This window comes from Strix aluco, chromosome 16, assembly GCF_031877795.1.
Source record: "Strix aluco isolate bStrAlu1 chromosome 16, bStrAlu1.hap1, whole genome shotgun sequence".
Classification (NCBI taxonomy): Eukaryota; Metazoa; Chordata; class Aves; order Strigiformes; family Strigidae; genus Strix; species Strix aluco.
The window spans coordinates 18,173,911-18,189,107 of record NC_133946.1 but is presented as its reverse complement, the minus strand read 5'-3'; positions in this window follow the sequence as shown (position 1 = coordinate 18,189,107).

The following is a 15,197-nucleotide window of genomic DNA, read 5'->3' as shown; positions in this document are numbered from 1 at the left end:
CTGGCCCTGCTGTGTGAGAAGTTCATCTTCTCTAAATCTTTCCAGCAAGGAACACACCTTTTTTTGGGGTGGAAATGGAAGCTGAAGTGCTGTCACTTGCTCCTACACTGATATCACCAGAGTCCAGCTCCAAGAAGATAGCCAGTCTTGCAAGACTTGTGCAAAAAAATGGAAAAAGCTGTGACACAGATGCTTGTTAACGTATTTGGGAACAGCAGAAACCCCTCATTTGCGTTACTTTGTCAACACCTATGCTAGAAAAAAATCTCTTTATTTTGCCATATTTGGAATTGGGCAGTAAAGCTCTATTCCCTGCCTGGGAGATGGAGCAAGACGCCCGCGTGGTCCCTGGTGCCAGCTTGCTGTCCTCGGGGCTTCACCTCCCAGGAAGACTCAATGGCACCATCTGATGGCAATAGGAGAAGCCGGCAGCAAAAGCTCCAGGACATGGAGCTGCGAGGGGAAGGCTCTGTGAAAGCTCTTCCCAACCAGTACCACGACTTCTAGCTAGGCACAGATAGATTCGTGGTCTTTCTGGAGAGACAAGGAGGCTTTGGGAGGGATTCAGGACTGTTCCTCACTTGGCTCCTCCAGCACTGACACAGGAGAAGCAGCAGCCCTGCTGGAACAGGTAACGGGGCGTAGGTGACAGACAACTTCCAGGGCACAACCAGCAAAAATGTAGTGTGCTGCTGAGGCTCCCCAAAACCAGCTCAGAGCAGAGTGCACAGTGCCAGAAGTGGTGTGCTGGTAGAAACAAAAAAACCCTGCCAAAGCAGCCAGGAGAAGGAAAGGCAGAGCTCTCACTGGGGCTGCTGGAGAGGATTTGGGGTGCATGGGTGGCCGCGTGAGGCTCTGTTGATGCAAGTGATTCAGACCAATGGGGATTTGTTTGATAAGTGGCATTTCATTGATTTTTCTATGTATAGGAAGTGTTGATTTCTCCAGCAAATGCTGTAAATGAAGGTCAGGTTTATTCCATGTCTACTTTGCAGTGTTAGCAATGGGAGGCGACCTGTCCTCTCTCCTCTGACTCCGACAACTGCAAGGACAGTAAATGCAAGGAGTCAGCTAAATTCTGGCCCCTGCTCACGGTAACGTGCTACTACATGAAAACTGGGAGTGTAGGGTGAGGGGTAGGAAAGCTTTACTGAGGGCAATTTCTCAAATTTGTGGGGATCCAGTGGTGCCATGGCTGAGTCATCACTTAAAACAAATGCCACCGTTTATTACCATAGGACCATCATTCATGTACATGGAACTGGCTGAAACAACTCCTTGGAGTTTATCTTTATGGGGGTATGGAAATGCACCCATTGGTCCTTTCATGAGATCAAGCCTTGGCTCCATGATGTGTATCCCATCTGCAAACTGGGGCCACATGAGAAGTTTTTAAAGAAAGAGATGAAGACCCCTGTGCTGGTTGCACTGGAGCTCTGTCTGAGTGTGGAGGTTTCCTCAGAGCAATCCAAGGCTCTGTTGTCCACAAACCCACCCAAAAATGAGAAACTTCTCCCTGCTACCCCCAACCTGTCTCCAGGGAAAAACACAGCCACCACCAAATCCCCCTCTCTGGAGGAGCTCTGTGAAGGTGGCTGTAGCAAGACATGAGTTTTCCTCCCTCTGCCGATGGTCACTCCTCCCCATGCGCCTCAGCTCGCCTGGTCAGGGCACCGGGTGGTTTTTTGTCTGCCTGTTTCTTAACCTGCTGTTGTCAAAGGCAGGTCTGCTTCCTGGGTGGAGCTGATAAATGCAAGGGAGGGCTTGATCTTGGTCTGCTCCTGGCAGCCTGCACTAGCAGTAATGTTTGTGATGGCTCATTAGTCATTTATGAAGTGCACCCAGGCACCTGAAAGTCTTCTTGGGATTGTGGGGGGAGTGAGGGAGCCCATTTTATAAGGGGCCGGGCAGCAAGTTGTTAGCTTCATACCTAGGAAAGGAGCCCAGAGCAGATGACGTGGTTTCTGGCTGTAGCTCCACTAGTCTTTTTTGATGATCCAGCTGCCCAGCGTGGTTCCTCACCCTGCCACCTGCTTGCTTGGGCAAGGTGGACCTGAACGGATGGGAGAAGCAGCCCGAGGGGTGCAGGATTGTCCTTCAGGGGTAGCGGGATGCTGCTGAGTTGATCATTACCATAACTGAGTGCTCCCCAGCAGACTAACAGGCTTGTCTGCTTGTGCTGCCGGGGTGAGCTTGCACAGAGATGCAGTCACCTGTTTACCAGTTGGCACAAGTCATGCTGACAGCTCTGAAAGCATGGGAGAGGGAAGAGAGGACACTGCCATGGGCACAGCCCCTTCAGAAAGTCCATGCCATGGATCAGCAGAGACCATGTAGAGAGGGTTCCCATGCAAGGCACCAGGCTTTCCCTCCCTTAACCTGCAACATTAACCTGGGGGAAAATATCCTCCCCATCCTCCACTGAGGAAGACAAAGAGGGTGAATAAAGAACACAGTCAGCCAAAGCAAACAGGCAGTGCTGGCCAGGCTAAATCCCTGTCCTTCTCTCCACAATCCTGGTTGCTTTTCCCTTAACTCCCAACTCCAGGGTCCCTCAGAAAAGCATTCCTGGAGGCTGCAGAGAAGAGACAAGGAGAGGAGAGGCAAAGAGGCAAAGAGGCAAAGAGGTTTCCTGAAACCGAAGGCCCGAGGGGGACGTGTAAGAGGCGTGGATCGATAGCGCTGCTTCCGAGAGCCTCCAGACTCACTGGATCAGTGATAATAGAGGGGTGAGCTCATTGCTAATAGCTTGGTGGGTGCGAGAGCCAAGGGCAGCCCGTCCGTGTCAGATAAAAGCTTGATACCATCTCTGAGGCTCTGTCGGCAGCACTGCCTGGTACAGGAGGCAGCAGGAAGTTCTTTTTTCGTTACTTCTCTGTGCATGGACTGTTTTTTTGGTGAGGAGGGGTATTGAGTCTTGGTCTTTGGCTGGGTGATGTCAAACGCGCAGTGGAGCTGGCAAAACCACAGAGGTTATCTGAGCTAGATGACTGCCTGCAGTGATCTGGGTTATCTTGCTGGCTGTGTCCCCTTTAATCCACTCTACTATAAAAATACCCCAAAGAAGGATGATTCCCCTGCCCAGGGAGGTTATTCCTCTTCCTGAGAGATCTCCATACTCCCGCTGCTGCTCTGCCAGACATCTGATCGCCTGGCTTTGGAGGGGTGCAAGGGGCACGCTCGTGGGACTGGCATGAACCCAATTACCATCAGGAGTCCATGCCCAGGGCCTGGTGCAGGAGGCACCTAAGCCTCAGCTATTCCTGTTTGCTGCCTGCTCCTGCTTTGCCTGGCAGGGTTTGCCTCCCCTGCGCCAGCCTTGCGCCCAGTGCTGCAGCATGGGGAGCTGGGGGAGCGTGGCGAATGGGATTTACAGAGGAATACTGAATTTTCCTTTTTTTCCTCAGGTTCCCATAAACTCGTCAGAGCTGAAAGCACTTCAGGAACCCTGCGTGACTCAGAGGACTAATTATGGGGCCAAGGGGAGAGAGGGGAGGGCAGAAAGTTCACAGTCATCTGAATGCATCCCAGTGACATTACAGGCACAGCTACAGCCCCCACGGGCGCTGCTTAACCAGGCAGTGCCTTCACCCTGATGAAAATTGCTCTTCTTCCATCTCTGACTTGTCCGTTCCCTCTGTGTCCCCCTCTCAGTGTATCACCCAGGGCTGAACCCACAGCTCTCTGTGCTCACCCTGCAGCAGGGGTAAGTGTCACAAAGCCCTGGGTACCTGGGCATTTTCTCAGGGGATGCATGACCAAAATATCCTGGTCATCTGTGGCAGTCTGTCCCAGAGGTTTGTAGCGAGTGAGAGGCAGGCATGCCAGGAGCTTGCAGGGAGCATCTCCTGCATGTCCTGGCTGTTGTCCCTAATGGATGCCCTGTGCTGCAATTAATGGGGAAAGCAGGGCAGGGAGAGGCAGCCGCGGCAGCGCTTCGACTTTCTGATGTACTTCTGCTTGGCATCAGCAAGGTCTGAGGAATGTCTCTGGTGGGGGAAGGTTAATGCTCCCTGGCTGGAGACGAGGCAGTCTGGCCCTTGCTCGGGGCACCACCAAGTCTGCTGCACAGTGACTGTGCGGAGACTCCCACAGCCCGAATGCAGACGCTTCGTCACTATGCTGTGCCCAGGGGATGCCGGGAGAAAGCTGAAGCCAAGCCTTGAAGGCAGGCTGAAGGAAGCAGCATTCCTGCACACCCCGAAATGATGGGCTGAGCGAGAAAGGATGGCTGCTGAGCTTCTCTCAGCTCACGGTGTTGGGGACTGCACACGTGGGTCACAGATGGGCCACGCAGTCTGGTAAGCAGTGATGACCTGTCACTGACCTGTCTTGCTGATGAAGAGGACAGGCTGGGATGTCAGTACTGGAATTTTGGGGTGCAGAGCAGGGTCTCCTAGGAGTGGGGAGGACTGTAACATCTTGTACAGCCACCTGTCAGCAGCCCAAATCTTGGTGCTTTCAGTTTGCCAGTGCCCCAGCCCAAACCTGGTCCTCCGTGGCTTTAGAGATAAAAAAGACTTGAACCACGTGGTTCAGGTGAATAAAGCAGGACAGATGTGGCTTTTAGGAGCACATGGAACCCTTCCCTTCCCCGGTACCATGCGTGGCCAGGGTGTTGATGATGAGATAGGAGCTGGACACAGTGGACACCAGAGCTGATGTGTCCCTCCCAGCCAGGCTGCAGGAGGGCCGGTTGCTTGCAGAGACATTGAGCCAGCATGGCCTTGCTTTTATGCAGTAATTTGCACCTGTAGGGTGCAAAAGATTTCAAAGCTGAAGCATAGAGGTGGGCAGGTGCACAGCCTGTTGGGGCCAGAGCCAGGCTGGGGGCTCCTGTCCCACCGTGGGCTATTGCCTTGCAGACAGCTGTGCCCTCCAGACTTCTATCCTGCATCTGTCCACAAGGCAAGTGAGCAGCTGTTTACCTCCATCACTACTTCCTCCTCCTCCTCCTTCTCCTCCTTCTTCTCTTCCTTGTAGCAAGTACCTGCAGCGGCGCTTCAGCACGCTTGCAAAATAGGGCTTATTCAGCACCGAGTATCACCCCGAGCGCTCCTGAAGGACATGAAATGAGGGTAAACTTTCCTTTCCCAATGCCTGGTGTTGCATAGACAAAATTTTGGTGGTTTAAAGAGCTCCCGAGCCGTCAGGAGCTGCCACTAGAGGTTGCTCACACGCCTCACTGCAGGCTGGGTGCTGCCAGGGCTGCTGGGCTCTGCAGGGCCAGGGCACGGCTTTTGCTCAAGACAGAGCCCAAGGACTTCCCTCCAGCCCTGCTCAGAGCCCGGCTCTGAAGCAGGTGACAGGGAAAGGTGTCCCACAAAGCTCTGGTTTGGGCCACTGATGCCCTGTTGCCTCCTCTGGCGCAGCCTGGCTTTGCTGTGCCCTTGCTCCTCCGGGTTGCCACCAGCTGCTTGGCAGCCCTCGGCAGTGTGATGGATGCTGTGGGGCAGCAGTCGGGGCTTCGAGATGGGAGCAAGCCTGGCAGGTTGGTCCTGCTCTCCTACAGCATCATGCCCAGCCAGATGGCCCCATGGGTTGACATTGAGGGGAGGTCTCTGGGATGGAGGGAGCACATAAATATGTGTTTACCAGGGCATGCAGGGGCTTCATTTCCAGCCCACAGGTGGATGTCCAGGCTTCTGCTTCCCTCCATTCTCCATCCCTGGCTGCCATCGGCCTTGGCTGAGCTCAGTGTTGCAGAACTGGGGACACCATCTCCTTGGAGGCGTGAGCCCCCAGCATTCTTGTGCAGGGCTTTGTGGAGAGGCACTGGGGCCTGCTCATCCTGGATGGAGGGAAAGGCTCCCCTCATGTGAGTGGTGCAGGATCAGGCCCATAGCATCTGTTATGTAGAGACCTAGGGCAGGGTGGTGAGGAAGAACACCCCAGCCACAGCCCAAATCCAGACCAGCTGCCTGCTTCCATACAGGATGAATCTATATGCACCCAATGCACATCTCTGCGAGACACAAACCAGACCTGGCTGCTCTCAGATAGATCTCTTGGTGCTGCCAAGGCTTCGTGAAGCATCTTGGGTGGGAATAACAGGCCCCAGATGACGGGAGGGTTGAAGAGAGATGCCATGAAGTGGCAGGGTTGAAAGAGCTGGAAGAAGAGCCTGAAGAACAGCAAAAGAGAGGGACTACGGGGCTGAAGCAGCAACAGGAGAGTAAAGTGCCATCCCCCTGCAACTCCTCCAACTCTGCTGCCAGCGCCACGATTGCCACGTCTCGAGCAACTGGCAGCGGGGCAGGCGGAGGAGCCGTGTCCTCCCCCAGCAGTGGCAGGGCTGGCACGGCAGCGCCTTGCAGACACAGATGCGCGCTGGTCAGGATGCAGCTCTGTTCCCAGCACGACTGGCTGTGACTCAGAGAGTGCCTCGGGGGAGCAAACCAGATGGGGAAGATGCTGCCTTTTTGTTGTTTGGAAATGGAGCTTCTTTTTAACATAGAGGCCTGTTTTAATTTGCCAAGGTGTTCTGCAGACACCGCAGCACCCACTGGGCAATGAGACACTCTGTGGAGAAGAAGGAGGGTTGCAATTAGTGTGGGCTGTGGGCAAGATGAGAGCAGCTGGGTCATGCCGTACGCATCTGAGGGGCCAGTTGGATTTGGGCACAGCCAGATCCACGCTGGCGTTCAACATGGATGGTTTCTGGAGGAGACAATTTTTGTTTGCATGCTTATGCTAGTGCCATGAAATGCGATTTTGGAAGGCATTTTGTCTTGCCCTGCTCCTGCCCACACAGCTTTCTCCTGGCAAGACAGTGAGCAGGAGCAACACCGAGGGGCTGCCAGCGTGATCGATGGGGGTTGCAGCATTTTGGGTCGGGGCACACATATTTAGTGGTAAATTCACAACAGAATAATTACCTCTCTTTGTGGATGGCGGCTTTATTAAAAAGAAATAAATAAAGCATCTTTAAAGGAGAGGTGATCAAGAGACACAAACCCCATCCTTGGGGCAATGCAGACAGATGAGTAATGGGGCCCTTTGAGTAAGTGCCTGCCCGGCCAGCTCTGAGTCACTCAGCAAACAGCACCAGCCTGGAGCCAGCGGCAGGGCTATTCTTAGCCCGTCAGGAGATGCTGCTGAGGGAGAGGAGGCAGGTTAAGGGGTGTCAGTGGTGGAAAACACTTGCTTTCCAACTAAAAAGCCCCCGGAGCCAGCACGAGGTTCAGTTGCAGCAACCCAGACTGGAGATGGCAAGTGTGAGGATGAGGGTGGTGGCTGCTGCCATGGCAGGGAGCTCAGGCCGAGATTCTTAGGGAGCTGGAGGGAGGGAAAAGGCACCTGGGGAGATGGGCGCATTGCCCAGAGGGACCTGGAGGTTCCCTGACCCGTGACAGCAGGCAGCACAGATTGAGCATCACCCTCAACTGCCCCCTGAAGCATCCCCCCTTCCCACCCGCCCCACAGGGTCCCACTTTGAGCTTCCCAAGAGCAACCTGGCATCCCTGCTGCGGCCAGGGTTGCATCAGCAGGGAAGGGAGGTGGCAGAGGGGTGCCGCAAAGGCCTGAGCTCAGTTGCGCTTGGGCTCCTTCTAAATAAAGCATCTCCAGTCATACTGGCTCAAGCTGCTGGCTCAGCCCAGAAGCCTGGAAAACTAAATGACATCATCTGGGTACCGCCGACAGACAGTATTTCCACTCAGACACTGAGTGCACAGGTTTCAGCTGAAGAGAAGAGTGGCCGGGGAGCATTACTGGTTTTAGGGACCCCCTAAAACTGCTGTTTCACCCTGCAAAGGACCCAGGCAGGCAGTTGACCCTCATTTTGGTCTCCACTCTCACGCAAGGCATCCCAGTCCAGCCCTTCTGTGCCTCAAGAGGGACCTCATGCCCCAGCAGGGACCCCAGCAGCATCTCAGCTCTCTAAGCCAGCCTTGCTCCAATGCAGCATGACTGGGACAAGCCCAGAGACTGGCCCATAGGCTCCTTTCCCCGCCTGCTGCCAGCGCTTTGCTGGCCACGGCGATGGGGGCTGCTTGCCCAGTGGCTGGGGGCCAGTGGGTCAACCACACGTGGCAGCAGGTCCATGGCTGTCGTTCCAGAAGGAGGGTAATGAGTGGGAATTTTGGGACTCACTGCGGTACTACTCCAAACCAATAGGCTCACGAGCCTTGTCTGCATCTACTGCCACTAAGAGCAGGGTATCTCACCACCTTGTCAAGTGACATTGTGGAGAGGAATGGTAAGCAGTGATACAAAGCATCCACATCCCTCTGGCATCCCGCAGATGAGGACCCATGAGGGGACCAGAATTACCCTGTCAATTGGGGAATTATGGCCCGGTGGAGTAGGAGCAGGATTGGGGTCCAGGATTTCCCGCACACACTAGTTCGGCTCCAACTCTGCCTTCCTGGGTGGTCTTTGGCAAAAACCTGTCGTCTTTGCTCCAGGTTTCCTATTTATAAAAGCTGGGGTGAGTGGGATTCTTCTCTGATTTCCAGAGCTCTCTGGATTTGGTAGAGTTGATCCCCATCTGCAGGGGTACATGGGAAAGGAAAAATCAAGCCCAATAACAATAATTACTTTTCTCCTTCCCATGGGTGCCGTAAGGATTAGCTCATGTTTAGCAAAACTCCCTGTAAGTGCTAAGTGTTATTAATGTCTTGGATTGCTCCAGGAGCGAATGTGGCTTTCCAGGGAGTGATGGGGTTTTTCCCTTTGCTGGCATGGAGCTGCAGCAACGTTGTCACAGCCCAAGGTAAGCAGCATCCTATTTCTGTTAGGCTCAGGGTGTAGACTCAGTGTCTGCTGCACAGGAGCAGTCCTCACCTCGCTCTCCATCAGTGTTGGACGGGTGAAACCCGTCCCTTCTTGCACTGATACACACCCAGCAGGGCTGTGGAGGAACACGTATCCCACAGAGGGTCTCAGCGTGCGGTGCCTAATAAAGTCTCATCTCACCCACATGGCAGGTGGCATCTCCCAGACACGCAGTGAAGCAGGGCCAAGCTGGGGGTCCCACCAGGAGCAGCGGGGAACACGGCTGCAGCACTGCCTGAGGCCCACCCGGCACCTGGGGCCAGAGACCAGGTCACAGTCGTGGCACGGCTCGGGGTACAGGTTGGAGTGTCCTGGCTTGAGCAGGGGTGCATGGGTGGGGGTCAATTCATGCCCCTGGATGCCCTCAGGGTCCTGACACACAGCATCTCTGTGCACCAGGAGTATCTACACTCCTGCAAAGTGTGGCAAAGCAATGCACATCACTTAATGCTGGGAAGCCTGCAGGAGATGATAAATTCTCTTTTCCAGGCTCCAGTGCTGGAAAAAGGTCCTTGAGTCCTCCCAGGAGAGGAAGCCGGGTTGTGACTGGCTCAGCCCCTGCCTGACTGCTCCAGCAAATGTCCCTCCTGGGGAACCCCCAGCTCTCTGGGCAGGGGTACAGGGGGCTGAAGGTCCTCCGGCTGCCAGCCCCTGCCACCCTGGCTCTCCAGCCCTGAGGAGACGGGGCTGACTTTTTGTGACCCCTTCTCCCTGCGCTGACTCAGCTATGCCCCCTTGGTGGGTGGCCACAGCCTGGGGTGGGACGGCGTGAAGGTAAAGGCAGTACGGACCGGCAAGCTTTCAAAGAGGCCACAAGCTAAATAAATAGTCAGCAGCCTATTTCAGTGGCTGCTATATTTAGCTCAAGGAACATTTATTTATAGGCTTGGCAGCCATTCTGAGTCAATAAAAACCCGAGAGCTGGAAAAAGGACGTTCCTGGGTTTCTCGTTGCAGTAATGGTTTCTGCTGTGCAAACCACGAGGAGGGAGAGGAGAGGCAGCCTTGGCACTGGGGCAGGGGGAGGAAGCTGTGCTGGTCATGCACCCGTGGGTGCCTCTGCCAGGGGCAGAGCCTCCACATACCTGTAGCCCCAGCTAAGAGCAGACACCCTGCAGCACCACCTGGGTCCCCTCCTGCATGGGCGCTGCTGCCAGGGACCAAATGGCCCAGTGGTCCCCTGGCCCAGAGGGAATTTCTCTCTAAAACACAATTTAGCTGCGCCCCTGGAAGCAGCAACATGAGATGTCAGCCCTGGGGACTCTGCTGCAACATCTTCCTCAGGGCAGCAGGTTTGGAAAAACAAAGCCAGGAGCAGGTAAATGGGGAAGGAGATGGGAGCAACTGTCACGTTTCTGTATTAAATAATTTTCCCTTTCCATGTCATGCATGGCAATGAGTGGTTGAGAGAGGGCGTGCAAACAGCCCCTCTGGGGTTGCTAGTGGGGTCAGCCGCACAGGAGGCTGAAGCTTCACACCGGGCGGTGTAATTTCTATCCCAGCAGCAGATGATGCCAATAGTTTCGAGAGGCTTTACAAAAGACTCAGCAATTGCAGCTGGATGAGGGGAGTGGATTTAAAAAAGTCCGGAGGATTTAGCCCAGCCTGTGGAAAACAGCCATGAGGATGGATGTCCCTTCTGTGTTTAAGTCAATAAGTGCTGCAGCTTTCTGGAGCCAGAGCTGCAGGGAGCCTGCTCACGCCTTCTCCTCCCTCCAAAGCAAACCTGCTGCAGGGGGGAGCGGTGAAATGCTTCCATGGCCTCCGCTTGAGCACAGCCCAGCTGAAATGGGGCTGCTGGTCGGCACCCGCCGACTGCCCCTTGAGCACAGCACAGCTGCCGTGGTGGGGATGGAGCCGACGGCTCCATCGGCCATGGGGGGACCCGTGGATGTTTATAGGGTTTATCTGTAGTGCGCAGCAAGTGTGTGACTACACGCTGCCACCATGCCAGGAGGAAGGTGGGAGCAGGGCATAGCTGGGAGGCAAAATAATTTATTAATACCTATTAATAACAGAATGTATTTCAATGCAAACACTCCATTCCTTTGTGTTTTCTAGTTTGGCAAACTGTACCATCCCCTACTCTTGTATATACCCATCTGGAGCAGGACCTGGCCAGTCCTTTCCACTAGAAAGGGGCTGCTCCAGTGCCTGCCTACAGCGAATCACACACCAGACCATCAGAAACCCCTAGAGCAGCTGCTTCCAGTCTTGGGCCCATGAATGCCCCAATTAATTTTTATTCCCCTGCTCCTTCAGCCATGAGTCTTATTTCTGCTTCGAATTAGTCCAGCTGCAGCTTCCAGCTGCTGAGCCCTATACATAGACATGGGTCTGGCTGTGTGTCCAGGTCTGGCTGTGTGTCCAGCTCTCCAGTGGCTCTGGACCCCATCAATGCATTGCCCTCCCCAAAACCCCAAAGAGGACCCTCCAGCCCCACCCTGAGAAGGTCTGACCCTCAAAAACCAAGGCTGACACCAGCTGTTAAAACACCTATTTGGGTATTTATTACAACACGTTGTTCCAAAATACAAAAGAAAGGAAAAGAAAGTAGAGGGTAGAAAAGCACTGCTGTTTACAGCCTCCAGTAATAAATAAAGACAAGGCAGGGGCAGGGTGTCTCCCCGGATCTGGCGCTGGCCGAATGGGCAGCAAGGAAGGGAGCACAGTGGGGCTGGTGGCCAGAGCCTCTCTTCCCTGCTTGGGAGTCCCCAGGTATGCCAGGGCAGGTGCAGACCCCCTCCCCGTGTTGTGCTTGCTGAGGAAGGGCCTGATCCTGCAGGGATGGGGGTGGGAGCTGAGGAGACTCAGTCCCGGCATGGTCGGGACCTGCCTGCTCCCTCCCTGTCCATGGCTGCCCCAAAGGCAGGTGAGGTAGGATGGGTGACGCCGGACCGGGACCCCAACGGGGGTCTGCCAGGGTCCCCCGAGAGAGGGGAGAGACCTGAGGTCTCTGCTCTCCGGTGCGGTCTCAGAGCAACCTCGGAAATGAGTTCAGCACAGCATGATGAGAAGGACCCCAACCCACGGCGAAGCAAAGTCACGACAGAGACAAGAGACCGTGCCCAGGCTACTTGGAGAAGGGCAGTTAAACCCCGCAAATTAAAATGACTCTTCATGGGGCTGGCACAGTACAGAGAGTGTTTCGTACCACGGTGCAGACAGGGTTCCTCTTCCCTTCCCCTAATGTCTCCTCCTTCACCTTACAGCCATCTGGAAGCCTCCAGGTTGTACAAAGAGCCCAGGCAATGGGTGCAAAAAAGCAGCACTGGACTCTGCTTACGACACCCCGATTTATCAGTGTTGGATAAAGGCTGTATCCAGTGCCATGTCGTGAGCCATTTCCAGCCCCTTTCTGTATCCCTCCAGGTACCAAAGGCTGCTCACATCCCTCCCTGCTGCTCTGCCACTGAGCCTGTGCTAACACTGGCCGTGTGTCCTCCCCCGGCTGTGCTGTCCCCGAGCAGGGGGAGCTCACCAGCATGAGGAGGACACTTGAGTTAAGAAAGGCCAGGGCACCTGACTGAAACGGGGCACCAGTGCTCGGCTGAGTGGGGGAAGCTTTGCAAATCAGCTGCTACAGCAGAGCAAGAAGCCTCTGTGGGTGAAGATGCTGCGTGTGGGAGCAGCCAGCAGAAGAAGGTGCGAGGAGCACAGCCTGGAGGGAGCTGACTCCATGAGCTGGATGCTTGGCCAACGCTCCTTAAAGCTGTTACAAAAGCCTTAAGCTTTTGCCATTTAAGCCTCCGTTCTTGGTGCCAGTGGGTTCCTGCCTGTTGCAAACATGAGCAGGCCCCTGTACGGGGGAGAGGAGCCGCAGGAAGGGAAGGGAAGAGTTAAGAGAATGGATCTGCCCCGGGTTTGGGTGTCTTTATACCCTTAGGAAGCACCACCCTCCAGCTCCTCTGACAAGGGTTTGCCTCCTGGGGCTTGGGACAGCTGAGAACTGTGCCAAGCGCAGCCCCAGCCAGGCTGTGGGGAGCAGAGAGAAGGTGTGATGGGGCCTTGCGTTTATTCACAACAGAGAAACAAAGAGCAACATACAAAGAGTAAGAAGCAAAAAAGTACAGAATCATAACCATAATAATCATAATAATAATCATAAATACTCAAATCTATCATTCATAGATTGCAATGACAACACTGATAGCTTATTATCATTAGTATTAAGGATGGGAGGGGGAAGGGGACATCAGGAGGGGGTTCTGGGGGGCATCGTCTCCTAAGGGGCAGATGTAACGGGGAGGGATGTCCAAAGAAACAAGCAGACAAAGAGGAAAGGCAGCAGGGACTGGGGACGCTGCTGCCGAGGCCAGGGACGAGCCTGCTCTGACCCAAGCCTCTGGCTCAGTGTTGCCGACCTGATCGCTGCCCTCCTGCTGGCTTCGCTCAGCCCCCTCAGAGGCGGCTGGGGCTCAGCCCCGGGGACAGGCTGGGGCTGGAGAGTGCAATGTCCCTTCCAGCCTGAAGGAAAGTTGCTGTGTGCTCTGTCCTTTGTGTGGTGGAAAGCTCAGCCATGGGGCACTCAACAGCTTTGTTGGTTCCTTCCCTGAAAGGAGAGACCTTTCCTCTGGTCCCCTCACACTTCTGCCACTGTGGGTCCCTACGAATAAATGCATCCTCATCAGATCGGCATGGAAAGATGATTTCTGGTTCCATTGAGGCTTTGGGTTGGGTATTCAGGTTGTGAGAGCCCATAAAAAGACTTGGCTGACAGATAATGGGGAGGACTACTAGCCAGTACTCAGATGTACATCTCTCTGATTCATCGAGTGGTCTATTAGACACAATCTGATTTTTAAAAATATTTTAAGTTAATTGCAAGCCACTCAGTGACCCTGATGGCTTTGGGTCAGCACTGGCAGGAGACACTCAGGCAGGGCTGCTCCATCAAGGCATATATTCTGGATGTAGCTTTAAAATATTGCACAAGAGGGATTTTAGTGCACATGCCCAATGTAAAGGGGAAGGATGAATGGAAAGTACATCAAAATAAGGCTGCAGAGGTGGGTCATGAATGTCTCTTGGCAGTTATGATCTACTAATCTTAAAATCTACTTCCCTTTGCTCTGGTTTCAGAGGAGAGAGGAGTCCATAGTGCCTAAAGCCTCAAACATGGCTGAGGAGCATTCAGGGGATGGCAGAGTGGAGATGACAAAAGCAAACCCCGTATCTGTCTCTTTGCAGACATTCAGAGTCCCATTTACAACATGTGCCCTCTCCTTCCTGCCTTACTCCAGCTGCTTTTTTGCGCTTGTAACGCACTGTGTCAGCCAGCAGCTCGCTAGTGCCTCATCTCATCTCCCCACTTGGCTGTGCCAACTTGTTGTCATCTTTTTATTAAATCCCTTAGGAAGCCATCTAGCCCCCTTCTCCATTGCCTAGAGCCACACCTAACCAGCTCCTGCCAGCAACTTGCCTGACCTGAGCTCAGTTGGTCTGTGCTGGCACCAACCCTGTTGAACTACAGGATGGGCAGGAGCTGAGCGACATGGAGCAGAGGTCAGCAGGCAATGACCCCAGCATGCTTGAGAAGAGATGCCACTGCCGAGGGCAGCAGGAGGGGAAGGGGGACCAGCAGCACTGCTTGGGCAGGAGGCAGGCACCACGAACCCTGGGCTCAGGGGGCTTACCAGAGGGAGGATGAAACATTTTTCCTTTCCTTCTTGGACTTGACATGCCCACTTAGGAGACGCTGCTGTGAGTGCAGCTCCTGAATAGCTGCCTGGCTCATGGGATGGACACAAATGCTTAATGAAATCTAAAAAGGGAGCTTAAGAAAGAGCATCATCGTCCTTTCATGGTCAGAAGGGAGAAATATTCAGGTTGGCAACACTGAGCTGGTTTGAGATGGTTGCTGGAGGCAACGATGGGTGGTGATGGGCTTTCAAGGGATGACTATGAGATCTCTCGCCCTCATCAAAAGTGATGTGGGGAGACGCAAGTGATCCCTGGCTCTCCACCCACCCCTGTCCCTCCCTGCCACACCTTGGGGAATGAGGCAGGAGCACGTGGAGGTCCCCAGCATCTCACCAAATGGCCCCATGGAAAACCAGAAAAACTAAAGCTGGCCTGAAGAGAGCGAGGAGCCTCCGGGGAGACTCGCCTCAACTGCGGACACAGAGGTGGTTGGGGAAGCAACCAGCTGAAGCGAGCAGCTCCTCCTCACACGATTGCAGCTCCTCACGCCTCTGCTTTGTGTTCAGTTTTAAACCTGAGATCATTTGGTTTTGTCACGTGTAGTTTGATTTAAAGATAGGAACAAACGACGAGAGGAGGAACAAGGGAAAGGGAGAGAAACTGTGTGGACCCAGAAAAGAAAAAAACAACACTCCAAGGATGACACAGGACAGACATGCACGAACAGAGACCCCTGAGGTATTAGCTTTGCAAACTAGTGTGAGACAAGGGAGAAAG